The sequence below is a fragment of the Eurosta solidaginis genome, unplaced genomic scaffold (assembly GCF_040869045.1).
Source record: "Eurosta solidaginis isolate ZX-2024a unplaced genomic scaffold, ASM4086904v1 ctg00001269.1, whole genome shotgun sequence".
NCBI lineage: Eukaryota > Metazoa > Arthropoda > Insecta > Diptera > Tephritidae > Eurosta > Eurosta solidaginis.
In genome coordinates, this window is record NW_027137041.1 from 61,897 (window position 1) to 76,476 (window position 14,580).

Genomic DNA, 14,580 nt, shown 5'->3' on the forward strand with positions numbered 1-14,580 from the left:
CGAACGGGATAAGATTATTGTTCAGCCCCATTCATGAAAGGTATGAAGTCTTCGGCACAGCCGAAGGCAGTCCCGTTCTTATTTTTATTGCTTTTGCACTCAGAAATAAGAATATGAACATAAAAAAGTTTTTGATTTGGTTTTGTTCGAAAAAAATGAGAAAAACGAAAAACATGAAAATTCATCAACATTTGACATAGATTTGATTTATTCTAGTATAGTAAAAATCAATTTAAGATTTATTCTTATAAATTTAGTTTTAGAATACAGTTTAAATGTTTAAAAATGCTTTTTCCTGCCATATTCGGTAACATTTTCTCTAATAACGTCCAAATATAGTCCCCCATCATGCTTTCCGTATACTGGCCTTGGTAGGTTTTCTCAAACTCCATTATATCTTGATGGAATCGCTCCCTGTGTTCTTCTGAATAAGCTCCCATATTATCTTTGAATTTATCCAGATGTGAATGTAACATGTGCATCTTTAGCGACATTCTACATCCGATGGCGGAAAAATTCGTAATCATGCCAGTTATCAGCTCATCATAATTTTCATCCCTATGATTCCCAATAAAGCCATGACCTACTGCCTTAAAACTGTTCGAAGCTAGTTTCTCCTCATTGCTAAGTAGGTCTGGGAAAATATCGCAGTTCATATTTTTTTTATTTGAGGGCCAACAAAGACCATCTTTAATTTTCGCTTTGGAAAAAGTCTGCACATATTTGAAAGCTTTAGACTCAATATTAAGAGCCTTCACAAATTATTTAATAAGGCCCAATTTAATATGCAATGGCGGCATCACTATATTTTTAGGATCGACAATTGTTTCATGTTTAATATTAAATCTTCCCACTCCATACTCAGTACGTTCAGGCCAATGTTTTTGGCGATAGTGGGCTGCGTCATTTCTGCTATCCCATAGGTAAAGATAACAGGATTGTTTGGTATATCCACCTTGCATTCCAGTAAAAAAACAAACCATCTTGAAGTCTCCAATAACTTCCCACTTGTATTCCGTATATTTTATTGCAGTTAATAGCATTTTAATACTGTCATAATTTTCTTTGAGATGTATGGAATGTGCTAGTGGAATAGATGGAAATTTGTTCCCATTGTGTAGTACAACTGCTTTTAGACTTTTTGTTGAGCTGGCGATAAAGAGGCGCCATTCATTTGTATTACAAGGAATACCAATTGCTTCAAATAAAAAACAACAGAGTCCATCTTCCTTACTGCAGAAACAAGAAAATTCTTCATGACGCTTTCTTTGCCGAGATATTCGAACATCAGAAGTAAGTAAATTTCGTTGTTTAAGCCGCGATGCTAATAACTCTGCTTTGTCTTTTGATATATTTAAATCTCTTATTAAGTCATTGAGATCTTCAGAGTTGATGAGATGTGGTATTCCTGGTTCAAATTGAGGAACAAATTCGGAATGTACGGATGCAGATGAACTCGGTGTTTGAAAGCTGCCTTGAGGGAATAGTTGCTTTTCCAACACAGGTGGATCAGGTACAGGATTTTGTTCCGAATGTGGTACTGGAGCGGATGTCGATGGTAGTTCCGGATATATTGTTTTCGTTAAACGTCTCCCTTTCAGTGGTTTCACTACACAAAAATAGCAATCAGTGTCATGATTACTCGGTTCCCTCCAAATCCTCGGCACTGCGAACTTCATGGCTTTTTTCTCACCCTGGTACCAAACTATAATAAAACGTAAAGCATTTCATAACAATTTCAGTTATTATGCAATTATATATATGTAGATATATGTATATATATATGAAACATTTAAAAAAAAAAAAAAAAAAACATTAGTACAATACATTTAGTACAATAAAAAAGGGAAAATAAACTTACGCTCCAGAATGCTTCTTCAAGAGTTACATGAAACATGTGGAGCCCATTTTTGTCCTGGTTTTTAACAGGTAGACCGAATTAGGCTAGGTGGGTCTCGCAAATCCGCTGGTTTACAACTTCTCGAAGACGTCATTCCTCTGTGATATGCAAAAACATAGTGTCGCCCACAACGAGTGACCCAAGAAACTACAGCTTCTTAAAAAAAATTTTACTTACAACAAGTAAGGAAGGTTAAGTTCGGGTGTAACCGAACATTACATACTCAGTTGAGAGCTATAGTGACAACATAAGGGAAAATAACCATGTAGGAAAATGAACCGAGGGAAACCCTGGAATGTGTTTGTATGACATGTGTATCAAATGAAAGTCATTAAAGAGTATTTTATGAGGGAGTGGGCCATAGTTCTATAGGTGGACGCCATTTAGGGATATAGCCATAAAGGTGGATCAGGGTTGGCTCTAGAATGCGTTTGTACGATATGGGTATCAAAAGAAAGGTGTTAATGAGTATTTTAAAAGGGAGTAATCCTTAGTTCCATAGGTCGACGCCGTTTCGAGATATCGCCATAAAGGTGGACCAGGGGTGACCCTAGAATTTGTTTGTACAATATGGGCATCAAATGAAAGGTGTTAATGAGTATTTTAAAAGGGAGTGGGCCTTAGTTCTATAGGTGGGCGCCGTTTCGAAATATCGTCACAAAGGTGGACCAGGGGTGATTCTAGAATGTGTTTGTACGATATGGGTATCAAATTAAAGGTATTAATGAGGGTTTTAAAAGGGAGTGGTGGTTGTTGTATAGGTGGTCGCATTTTCGAGATATCGCCATAAAGGTGGACTGGGGGTGACCCTAGAATTTGTTTGTACCATATGGGTATCAAAAGAAAGGTGTTAATGAGTATTTTAAAAGGGATTAATCCTTAGTTCCATAGGTGGACTCCGTTTCGAGATATCGCCATAAAGGTGGAGCAGGGGTGACCCTAGAATTTGTTTGTACAATATGGGTATCAAAAGAAAGGTGTTAATGAGTTTTTTAAAAGGGAGTAATCCTTAGTTCCATAGGTGTTCGCCTTTTCGAGATATCGCCACAAAGGTGGACCAGGGGTGACTTTAGAATATGTTTGTACGATATGGGTATCAACTGAAAGGTGTTAATGAGTATTTTAAAAGGGCGTGGGGCTTAGTTCTATAGGTGGACGCCTTTTCGAGATATCGCCATAAAGGTGGACCAGGGGTGACTCTAGAATGAGTTTGTACGATATGGGTATCAAATTAAAGGCAATAATGAGAGTTTTAAAAGGAAGTGGTGGTAGTTGTATATGTGAAGGCGTTTTCCAGATATCGACCAAAATGTGGACCAGGGTGACCCAGAACATTATCTGTTGGATACCGCTAATTTATTTATATATGTAATACCTGCCAAGATTTTAAGGGTTTTTTATTTCGCCCTGCAGAACTTTTTCATTTTCTTCTACATAATATGATAGGTGTCACAACCATTTTATAAAGTTTTTTCTAAAGTTATATTTCGCGTCAATAAAACAATCCAATTACCTTACCATGTTTCATCCCTTTTTTCGTATTTGGTATAGAATTATGGCATTTTTTTAATTTTTCGTAATTTTCGATATCGAAAAAGTGGGCCTGTCATAGTCGGATTTCGTTCATTTTTCACACCAAGATAAAGTGAGTTCAAGTAAGCACGTGAACTAAGTTCATTAAAGATATGTCGATTTTTGCTCAAGTTATCGTGTTAACGGCCATGCGGAAGGACAGACGGACGACTGTGTATAAAAACTGGGCATGGAAAACATTTAACGTCATAAAATCTATGCCCCTACCAAATTTCAAAAGGATTGGTTAATTTTTGTTCGACTTATGGCGTTAAAAGTATCCTAGACAAATTAAATGAAAAAGGGCGGAGCCACGCCCATTTTGAAATTTTCTTTTATTTTTGTATTTTCTTGCACCACATCATTACTGGAGTTGAATGTTGACATAATTTACTTATATACTGTAAAGATATTAAATTTTTTGTTAAAATTTTACTTAAAAAATTTTTTTTTAAAAGTGGGCGTGGTCCTTCTCCGATTTTGCTAATTTTTATTAAGCGTACATATAGTGATAGGAGTAACGTTCCTGCCAAATTTCATCATGATATCTTCAACGACTGCCAAATTACAGCTTGCAAAATTTTAAATTACCTTCTCTTAAAAGTGGGCGGTGCCACCCCCATTGTCCAAACTTTTACTAATTTTCTGTTCTGCGTCATGAGTTCAACTCATCTACCAAGTTTCGTCGCTTTATCTGTCATTTGTAATGAATTATCGCACTTTTTCTGTTTTTCGATATCGAAAAAGTGGGCGTGGTTATAGTCCGATATTGTTCATTTTAAATAGCGATCTGAGATGAGTGCTCAGGAACCTACATACCAAATTTCATCAAGATACCTCAAAATTTACTCAAGTTATCGTGTTAACGGACGGACGGACGGACGGACATGGCTCAATCAAATTGTTTTTTGATCCTGATTATTTTGATATATGGAAGTCTATATCTATCTCGATTCCTTTATATATGTACAACCAACCGTTATCCAATCAAACTTAATATACTCTGTGAGCTCTGCTCAACTGAGTATAAAAACGCTATCAGGTAGCTGGCATGCTCTATTGATAGGCCTGTCAATCCGTCAGTAAAAGTTTCGATGAGTTTCTTAATATGTACTTAACGAATTGCCAAATCTACCTAAAATCATGTGTATCTGGGACCTTTTGTCTCCTTTCTACTGTTTCTCAGCCACATTTTTTTGTTTTTTTTTTTTTTTAAGATGAGTATGTTGTGCTTTAAGTAGATCTTTTTTCGATGCATCGCTGCATCAGGTAGCTACTCGCCGCCCTCTATCGACCGAAATAGCGCGAAAGGACCTACATTAGCCTGGTGCAAAAATGCAAAATTTTCAAATCGCTATAACTTCTACAAAACCAAATATTTTTGATTCGTAATTGCATCTTTTTTTATAGAATTGAACATAGAATCCGAATATATAGGGCAAAACCCATGTACAAAAAAATTTTTTTTGTTGACCTGTGTAATCAAATGACACTTTTATTATACCATCTAATGCACTTCCTTTTGTTATTATTATTATTCATTTTGTTGTCAGCGCTTTTACTATAAACAAGTCCATACTTGTGTGTGTGTGTGTGTTTTCGAGGAATTTTCATTGATGCTTTTAAATTTTTTTTAGCCCTTTTCTGTATATTGCGTTTACAAAGAATGTTGCTTATACACTTTTGATTATAGAGTTCAAGTGAAGTACATTTTGCGCTTTTAGCTTAAAAATTATTGCTCGAACAATAATATAATAGTCCTGATTATTTAAGTGGCTATTCATTTTATTCATTGTAGCGTATACACTGTAAAAAATAAAAGATAAAAATATGTTCTCCACAAAAATAAATTTTCTTAGTTATTTCAATTTTGCTTGCTTCTATCAAAAACGCAAGTGCAAAAGCCATTAAAATGCAATTTTTTCTCTACAGGAACTTTTTTCTAAATAGGAAGCCTAATAGATCTGCTTTGAATATTGCGCTAAACCCCGTTCAATTCATACGGAAGGTACCTGGAAGCTAATTGATGAGCGATAAGGAACCTATTGTGTTTCTGTAAGCCCCATTTGCGCAGGAATCTGTTTTGCTGCCGGCGATTGCCAGCCTAAGAGGGATGCCATTCATGGTCTTTGAGGAAACCAACTTGCATGGGTCCTTATTTCTTTTAAGCTGTAAAGTTACTAGGTTCTGGCAAATGAGCCCATCTTCGTTTCTTTCAAAAATCCTGGACTCATCCAGAGCGATTTGTAGAATCTCAACACGCCTCTTCTAGAAGCAAGTCTACAGAGACAGCTCTTTATTCAGTTGTCAAGCTGAAAGAGAGGTCTGTCGAGAAGAATTCAGTTCTGCTGTGTGTTTTTTTTTCAAATAGCAGAAGCCTCTACCGATGTTCTACTAGGGGGAGTGACAGACTGGGAGAGTTCAGAAGGGGCACGCCCAAGAAGGTGTTGTTTTTTGTCTGCTTTCGGTCGTGGTAATGAACAACTTCACGGCATTGAGTATGGTGCCAGTGTGTGGTGGCTTATGCCAATATTATAACCCGGTAGTTGTTGTTGTTGTTGTAGCAGTCCTTAGCCCCATCCAATAGGCGGGACCACTAAAAAAATGTCATCAATATCCTCTAACGGGAGTAAAGGGAAACTTGCAGTTTCAACAGGGGTGGACCAAAGTGAGAGGGGTGTTGGAGGCGTTGGTTCCACATTGCAATTAAAGATATGGTTGTTGTTATGTGGGGACACATTGCAAGCAGGGCATACATTATGTATACCGGTGTTGATTCTGGATAGGTTAGAGTTTATTTAACCTGTTATTTTATCCAGATCGATGCGAGTCTTCCTCTGTTTCCTCTTCTGCGAGTTCAGGGTATTTATCTTTAAGAACTGTATTCACAGGCCAATTTGTAAGCTACATGTGAATAGCTGGGGGGATTGCTTGCGGTAGCGCCCTTATCTTTACTAAAAATTATCTGGTTGCCAGTTCAGAAGGTTATCCCTGGCAACTGTCTAGGTGATCTCTTTGATCGGGTAGTTACAAGCGAATTCACCGTGTCTGTCACTAAATATTTCGGTTTCTATCCATGGTTATTGGAGTGTATCCATGCGATACTGGAAGGTCGCAGTTGTGTTAGCTGTATGGAGAACGACGAAGTTCCGAAGCAACTTCCAATGTCGACGTGTACCATATTCGTATCACTATCGTTGTCACGCAGCGTTTCTCTAAAGAACTGGAAACCAGTTTTGTTTTTAGGAAATGTGGTAACACAACGGATCCACAAAAAAATTTATAACTTAGTACGATTACATATATGATCGCGACTATGAAACCTAGGAGCTTTGCCTTTTGCTGGCACGCAGTGGATACTGCCAAAAGACTGGTATTTATACAACAATTGGTATTTTTGGTGCTCTCAGAACAACACCAGCTGAGTGTTATGCAGAACAGTTTTGACTGTCCAAAAAAATGATGCCATAACTTCTCCTATAAATTAGCGGATCAGGGTCTGCCTGCGGCATTCCGAGCGACATGGTACTCAGCCAAAATTGCTAGAACGAAGTTGCTAATATACTTTTTGTCAAACTAATGAAGATCTATGATAGCAAATATTTGAGTTTAGATTCTGTAAAATATATAAATTCAAGTACATCCACTAAGCTGTCACCCTTCGTGCAAAATCAACCATAACATAAATGTTTGTCTACTGAAAAACTGAGCTCTCTTCAAACTTGTAGTCTTTCAGTGCCTACTTAAGAATGTCTGTTTGGCCATAAAATTGTTAATGTTATAATAAACTAACACCACATTATCAGCTCAATCATTGTAAGAGTTCAGCTACGTGGTACATTTTTTTGGTAAAGTAAAGAAAGCACGCACTAAGGCAGTTGAAAATTTGATGTCAGTAGGTATTTTTCGTATTAACGAATATATTTTGAGATTTACTCTATTGAAATCATATTGGGTCAGATATTTGTTAAAAAACAAAATAAAATGGTACTGTTATAAAAAAGTATTATAAAAGATGCTATGAAAAGGCTTGTATGACCCAATTATTAAAGGGGCAGAAATGGAGGTCAAAAATAATATAAAACTGAAAGATAAAATAAAAGAGCGCAATCAGATAATTTGGTCAGGTGAGTAGGAATGGATAACCAAGAGTCGATCAAGTGAGGAAAGTAATCAGGAAAGTGAATTTGAATGCCTGGTTGAGTAGTCAAATGCTTATATGTTGTCATAAGTATTTGCATATGTATGTGTAAAGTATATAAGTATTAGAAAAAATATGGACAAAAGAAGTTGTTTTCGCTTTTTTGATTGTATTCATGCCTTTATAAGAAAAGGTCAATTGTGCGCTGAATTAAATAAGAACATCTTCTAAGGAATAAAAAAATATACATACGTACAAGTATTTGACCGTACCTATTGTGATAGATATAAAGGAAAATGGTCCTCAAACTTATCAACTCATTTTATTAGAAAATATACAAACGGGTATAAAGAACTAAGTAGAGAAAAAGGTTTTAATCTTAAGTTTTTATCTCTTTATTTAGTTAGCGAGACATGCTCATATTGCTTTATACAATGGTTTATGTTATTGTTGTCAGAGAAAAATGCGCAGGGCTGAGTGAACAAAGGCATCTGCCTTTACACTAGTATAAAGTATTGTAACGAATTTACTTGCAAATCCTCTTATTTGCAATCCTCTGCTAAGTTCGAATCACTAAACTGTTGAATAAATAACTCCAATTTGTAGTAATGCAAAATTGCCTTTATTAAATAAAGTACTTCACAATAACACTCAAACTGTGCAACGAATAGCTTGCTTAATAACAAAACTGAAATGAAATGAAACTCTACTATTCGCCGCCAGATCGCGTGCTTAATCAATAACTGCTGGATAGCTCAACGCAAACTGAATTCCAGCGCTTCTACAATTGCCGTCTTTTATACTCTCTGATTTCAACGTTCGCATCTTCCAGGCGCTTCCAGAATCTACTAGTCCAGCAGCTCTCAAACTTCTCAGCTGTAACTACAATTGCACAATTTTATAGTTTTTCTCATTGCATACTTATAGGAGTATCTCAGATATATGCATGTGTTTGTGCATTGACTCTCCGCTGCTCGTATACGTACATGGTACATATGTGTAGACGGAATTATTGTTTCGTTTATGTAGATACATAATGATTGATCTATGGATGTGAATTCACGTCACTGCTTAGCATCGGCTTAGAGACGATAGCATCGCTCAGTGCTGCTAACATTCGTTACAGTATGAATGTTGAAGATTTCGAGTTCAATACTCGGCTAATGAAGAAGGGAAATTCAGAAACATGCCCTAGTAACCATCGCCGTTTGTAAACTTTGTAGTTTTTCTCTAACATTAAACTTTGAAAGGAACTAAATATGTATAAAGCAGTCTTAATGTATAAAACAGTCTAGGAGTGCGGACGCCTTTCTTTCACCCTCTCTTTTTTCGGTTTTTTTCACGAATTTTTACTGTGTTTTTGTGTAGAAGTACCTATTTATTTGTTTTCTTACATCGATAATACATTTTAAGTTCACATTATTCATATTGAATTTTATTTATTTGGTATTTACCTCTTCAAAAACTGCACTGCTGTTGTTTATCCACTTATGATAATATTTAACAAATCAATTGGCTCAGGTGTTTTTATTGATGCCTGAAAAATTACCTCTATTAGGCCTGTTTTCAAAAAAAAAAAATAAAGATCTTATTGCCAACTATAAGCCACTTTCAAAATTGTCCAGAGTATCTAAATGGCTTGAGTATATTTTTTTGAACAAAGGATGTTTTCTTCCGTCTAAAATTTGTTTCTATTAGCAATAACAAATTTTAACACTTCGATAAAAAATCGATAGTTTGTCTATACCTCGTCTACCGCACACCTAAAAAACACATATAAATCGTTGATGAAAATGGACATCACGCCCTTATCCCATGATATCCCACGAAAAAAGCGGAAAACTCATCGATAACAAACCGTTAACACTTCGATAAGAAATTGGTAACAAATCGAGTTTATATTAAATTTTTTTCCTCTTCTCTCCTTTTCTTTTTCCCTTTCGCTTTTTTCCTTTCGTTTCCCTCCTTTTCCTCTCCTTGTATTTCTTTTCCGTTCCTTCCATTTTTTGCCATTCTTCACATTTTCTTTCCTTGGCTTCCTTTTGCCTTTCTTTTTACTTTCCTTTGCTTTTTTTCATCTCCGTTTCTCTCCTTTCATTTACCCACTTTCTTTTCATTCCATTTTTCCTTTCCTTTTGTTTCGTTTTCTTTCTTATCCTTGCCTCTCATTTCCATTGTTTTTTTTTTATTTCCGTTCTTTTCCTTTCCTTTCCTTTCCATACCTTTCCTCTCCTTTCCTTTCCTTTCCTTTCCTTTCCTTCCTTTCCTTCCTTTCCTTTTCCTTTCCTTTCTTTTCCGTTCTTTTCCGTTCCTCTCTTTTTTTCTTTTCTCCTTTCTTTTCTTTTCTTTTCTTTTCTTTTCTTTTCTTTTCTTTTCTTTTCTTTCTTTTCTTTTCTTTTCTTTTCTTTTCTTTTCTTTCTTTTCTTTTCTTTTCTATCTTTTCTTTTCTTTCTTTTCTCTTTCTTTTCTTTTCTTTTCTTTCTTTTCTTTTCTTTTCTTTTCTTTTCTTTTCTTTTCTTTTCTTTTCTTTTCTTTTCATTTCTTTTCTTTTTCTTTTCTTTTCTTTTCTTTTATTTTCATTTCTTTTCTTTTCTTTTCTTTTCTTTTCTTTTCTTTCTTTTCTTTTCTTTTCTTTTCTTTTCATTTCTATTCTTTTCTTTTCTTATCTTTTCTTTCTTTCCTTTCATTCCTTTCCTCTCCGTTCCTTTCCTTTCCTTTGCTTTCCTTTCCTTTCCTTCCTTTCCGTTCCTTTCTTTTCTTTTCTTTTCTTTCCTTTACGTTTTTTTTTTTCTTCTCTTTTTTCTTTTCTTTTCTTTTCTTTTCTTTTCTTTTCTCTTCTTTTCTTTTCTTTTCTTTTCTTTTTCATTTCTTTTCTTTTCTTTTCTATTCTTTTCTTTTCTTTTCTTTGCTTTTCTTTTCTTTTGTCTTCTTTTCTTTTCTTTTATTTTCTTTTCTTTTCTCTTCTTTTCTTTTCTTTTTTTCTTTTCTTTTCTTTTCTTTTCTTTTCTTTTCTTTTCTTTTCTTTCTTTTCTTTTCTTTTCTTTTCTTTTCTTTTCTTTTCTTTTCTTTTCTTTTCTTTTCTTTCTTTTCTTTTCTTTTCTTTTCTTTTCCTTTCCTTTCCTTTCCCTTCCTTTCTTTTCCTTTGCTTTCCCTTCCTTTCTTTTCCTTTCCTTTCATTTCCTTTGTTTTGCTTTGCTTTCCTATCCATTCCTTTCCTTTCCTTTCCTCTCCTTTCCTTTCCTTTCCGTCCTTTCCTTTCCTTTCCTTTTCTTTTGCTGTCCTTTCTTTTCATTTCCTTTTCCTTTCCCTTCCCTTCCTTCATCCCCACCCTTTCCTTACAAAATAAGAGGCTTCTACTATGTAGTGGACGGTTAAAACCGTTAAGTTTAGCATTTAGCGTCAGCCAATTGAGCGAAAGCTAAGGTTTTTACCTTGCGTGCCCCAAGTGTGGCTCTACAAACTTGCTCTAATTCAGCCTCTAGCATGCAACCACACTTATTTCTAACTTTTCTTGATGTCTCTTCCATTGTGCGCCGCATCCTTTAACTAACTTCACCCAGGCTAAGTAGAAAAGGTAGGAGCCGCATATTCGTTGAAATTTTGAGGGTACCAAAACAATTGTCCAAAAACACTTCAATGAGGTAAATATTTTCTACGTTAACTACTACGCCTACGCCGGAAAGTTATTTTAGTGCGATTTCACCGCAGACGCATAGTTTGTTACCAGAGAAACATTTATTTTAATCACATCTCTAAACGCTCCCTTGATCACAACTCTCTATCCCTTTTGAATAAGCCATTTTGTATTTGCAACAGGTCTGTCCACTATACTCCTTTTTTCTCGTTATTTTGTATATTGCCCTAGTTAGGCCTAATGAAATTGTCGCAAATTAGATTTGTGCGAAAAGTTTGTGTGTCTTCAAATACAAAAAAAAAACAAGTAAGGAAGGCTAAGTTCGGGTGTAACCGAACATAACATACTCAGTTGAGAGCTATGGAGACAAAATAAGGAAAATCAATCTGGGGTAACCCTGGAATGTGGTTGTATAACATGTGTATCAAATGAAAGGTATTAAAGAGTATTTTAAGAGAGAGTAGGCCATAGTTCTATGGATGAACGCCATTTAGGGATATCGCCATAAAGGTAGACCAGGGCTGACTCTAGAATTTGTTTGTACGATATGGGTATCAAATGAAAGGTGTTACTGAGCATTTTAAGAGGGAGTGGGCCTTAGGTCTATCGGTGGACGCCTTTTCGAGATGTCCCCATTAAGGTGGACCAGGGGTGATTCTATAATGTGTTTGTACGATATGGGTATCAAATGAAAGCTGTTAATGAGTATTTTGAAAAGGAGTGATCCTTAGTTCCATAGGTGGACGCCGTTTCGAGATATCGCCATAAAGGTGGACCAGGGGTGTCTCTAGAATGTGTTTGTACGATATGGGAATTAAATGAAAGGTGTTACTGAGCATTTTAAGAGGGAGTGGGCATTAGGTCTATAGGTGGACGCCTTTTCGAGATATCGCCATTAGGGTGGGCCAGGGGTGACTCTAGAATGTTTGTACGGTATGGGTATCAAACGAAAGGTGTTACTGAGCATTTTAAGAGGGAGTGGGCATGAGGTCTATAGGTGGACGCCTTTTCGAGATATCGTCATTAGGGTGGGCCAGGGGTGACTCTAGAATGTGTTTGTACGATATGTGCATCAAACGAAAGGTGTTACTGAGCATTTTAAGAGGGAGTGGGCATTAGGTCTATAGGTGGACGCCCTTTCGAGATATCGCCATTAGGGTGGGCCAGGGGTGACTCTAGAATGTTTGTACGATATGGGTATCAAACGAAAGGTGTTACTGAGCATTTTAAGAGGGAGTGGGCATTAGGTCTATAGGTGGACGCCTTTTCGAGATATCGCCATTAGGGTGGGCCAGGGGTGACTCTAGAATGTGTTTGTACGATATGGGTATCAAATGAAAGGTGGTAAGGAGTATTTTAAAAGGGAGTAATCCTTAGTTCTATAGGTGGACGCCTTTTCGAGATATCGCCATAAAGGTGGACCAAGGGTGACTCTAGAATGTTTGTACGATATGGGTATCAAACGAAAGGTGTTACGGAGCATTTTAAGAGGGAGTGGGCATTAGGTCTATAGGTGGACGCCTTTTCGAGATATCGCCATTAGGGTGGGCCAGGGTGACTCTAGAATGTGTTTGTACGATATGGGTATCAAATGAAAGGTGGTAAAGAGTATTTTAAAAGGGAGTAATCCTTAGTTCTATAGGTGGACGCCTTTTCGAGATATCGCCATAAAGCTGGACCAAGGGTGACTCTGGAATGTTTGCACGGTATGGGTATCAAACGAAAGGTGTTACTGAGCATTTTAAGAGGGAGTGGGCATTAGGTCTATAGGTGGACGCCTTTTCGAGATATCGCCATTAGGGTGGGCCAGGGTGACTCTAGAATGTGTTTGTACGATATGGGTATCAAATGAAAGGTGGTAATGAGTATTTTAAAAGGGAGTAATCCTTAGTTCTATAGGTGGACGCCTTTTCGAGATATCGCCATTAGGGTGGGCCAGGTGTGACTCTAGAATGTTTGTACGATATGGGTATCAAACGAAAGGTGTTACTGAGCATTTTAAGAGGGAGTGGGCATTAGGTCTATAGGTGGACGCCTTTTCGAGATATCGCCATTAGGGTGGGACAGGGGTGACTCTAGAATGTTTGTACGATATGGGTATCAAACGAAAAGTGTTACTGAGCATTTTAAGAGGGAGTGGACATTAGGTCTATAGGTGGACGCCTTTTCGAGATATCGCCATTAGGGTGGGCCAGGGTGACTCTAGAATGTGTTTGTACGATATGGGTATCAAACGAAAGGTGTTACTGAGCATTTTAAGAGGGAGTGGACACTAGGTCTATAGGTGGACGCCTTTTCGAGATATCGCCATTAGGGTGGGCCAGGGGTGACTCTAGAATGTTTGTACGATATGGGTATCAAACGAAAGCTGTTGCTGAGCATTTTAAGAGGGAGTGGGCATTAGGTCTATAGGTGGACGCCTTTTCGAGATATCGCCATTAGGGTGGGCCAGGGGTGACTCTAGAATGTTTGTACGATATGGGTATCAAACGAAAGGTGTTACTGAGCATTTTAAGAGGGAGTGGACACTAGGTCTATAGGTGGACGCCTTTTCGAGATATCGCCATTAGGGTGGGACAGGGGTGACTCTGGTATGTTTTTGTACGATATGGATATCAAATTAAAGGTATTAATGAGGGTTTTAAAAGCGAGTGGCCCTTAGATGTATATGTGAAGGCGTTCTCGCGATATCGACCAAAATGTGGACCAGGTGATCCAGAAAATCATCTGTCGGGTACTGCTAATTTATTTATACATGCAATACCACTAACAGTTTTCCTGCCTAGATTCCAAGAGCTGTTGATTTCGCCTTGTAGAACTTTTTCATTTTCTTCTACTTAATATGGTAGGTGTCACACCCATTTTACAAAGTTTTTTCCAAAGTTATATTTTGCGTCAATAAACCAATCCAGTTACCATGTTTCATCACTTTTTTCGTATTTGGTATAGAATTATGGCATTTTTTTCATTTTTCGTAATTTTCGATATCGATAAAGTGGGCGTGGTTATGGTCAGATTTCGCCCATTTTTTATACCAAGAAAAAGTGAGCTCAGGTAAGTACGTGGGCTAAGTTTAGTGAAGATATATCGAATTTTGCTCAAGTTATTGTGTTAATGGCCGAGCGGAAGGACAGACGGTGGACTGTGTATAAAAACTGGGCGTGGCTTCCACCGATTTCGCCCATTTTCACAGAGAACAGTTACCGTCATAGAATCTATGCTCCTACCAAATTTGAGAAGGATTGGTAAATTTTTGTTCGACTTATGGCAATAAAAGTATTCTAGACAAACTAAATGAAAATGGGCGGAGCCACGCCCATTTTGAAATTTTCT